This window comes from Arachis hypogaea, chromosome 6 (genome assembly GCF_003086295.3).
Source record: "Arachis hypogaea cultivar Tifrunner chromosome 6, arahy.Tifrunner.gnm2.J5K5, whole genome shotgun sequence".
Lineage (NCBI taxonomy): Eukaryota > Viridiplantae > Streptophyta > Magnoliopsida > Fabales > Fabaceae > Arachis > Arachis hypogaea.
In genome coordinates this window covers 65,113,766-65,114,907 of record NC_092041.1, presented here as the reverse complement: position 1 = coordinate 65,114,907, position 1,142 = coordinate 65,113,766, and the positions used below count along the sequence as shown (strand labels likewise).

Sequence of the window (1,142 nt, the reverse complement as noted above, 5' to 3'; positions counted from 1 at the left end):
AATTACAAGTTCCATGGACTTCCGTTGGAAGATCCTCATCAGTTCTTAGCTGAATTCTTGCAAATCTGTGACACTGTCAAGACCAATGGGGTTGACCCTGAGGTCTACAGACTTATGCTCTTCCCTTTTGCTGTAAGAGACAGAGCTAGGATATGGTTGGACTCACAACCTAAAGAAAGCCTAAACTCTTGGAAAAAGCTAGTTAATGCCTTCTTGGCAAAGTTCTTTCCACCTAAAAAATGGAGTAAGATTAGAGTGGAAGTCCAAACCTTTAGACAGAAGGAAGGTGAATCCCTCTATGAAGCTTGGGAAAGATACAAACAGTTGATCAGAAAGTGTCCTTCTGACATGCTTTCTGAATGGAGCATCATAGGTATCTTCTATGATGGTCTGTCCGAACTGTCCAAGATGTCATTGGACAGCTCTGCTGGAGGATCTCTTCATCTGAAGAAGATGGTTGCAGAAGCTCAAGAACTCATTGAAATGGTTGCAAATAACCAATTCATATACACTTCTGAAAAGAATCCTGTGAACAATGGGACGAATCAGAAGAAAGGAGTTCTTGAGATCGATACTCTGAATGCCATATTGGCTCAGAACAAAATGTTGACTCAACAAGTCAATATGATTTCTCAAAGTCTGTCTGGAATGCAAGCTGCACTAAGCAGTACTAAGGATGCTTCATCTGAAGAAGAAGCTTATGATCCTGAGAACCCATCAATGGAAGAGGTGAATTACATGGGAGAACCCTATGGAAACACCTATAATCCTTCATGGAGAAATCATCCAAATCTCTCATAGAAGGATCAACAGAGACCTCAACAAGTTTTCAACAATAATAATGGTGGAAGAAACAGGTTTAGCAATGGCAAGCCTTTTCCATCATCTTCTCAGCAACAGACAGAGAATTCTAAGCAGATCCATTCTGACTTAGCAACCATGGTCTCTGATCTAATCAAAACCACTCAAAGTTTCATGACTGAAAAAAGGTTCTCCATTAGAAACTTGGAGGCACAAGTGGGTCAGCTGAGTAAGAAAATTACTGAACTCCCTCCTAGTACTCTTCCAAGCAATACAGAAGAGAATCCAAAAGGAGAGTGTAAGGCCATCAACATGGCCGAATTTGGAGAGGAGGAAGAGGC

The 1,142-nt window shown here is 41.2% G+C and overlaps 1 non-coding gene across 1 annotated transcript; it reads right to left on the bottom strand.

Annotated features, from left to right (window-relative positions):
* Positions 1 to 246: 246 nt before the first annotated feature.
* LOC112700398 (small nucleolar RNA R71) lies at positions 247 to 353 on the bottom strand. Its single transcript, XR_003153304.1, has one exon. It is a non-coding gene; the product is annotated as a small nucleolar RNA R71 (small nucleolar RNA).
* Positions 354 to 1,142: the final 789 nt, after the last annotated feature.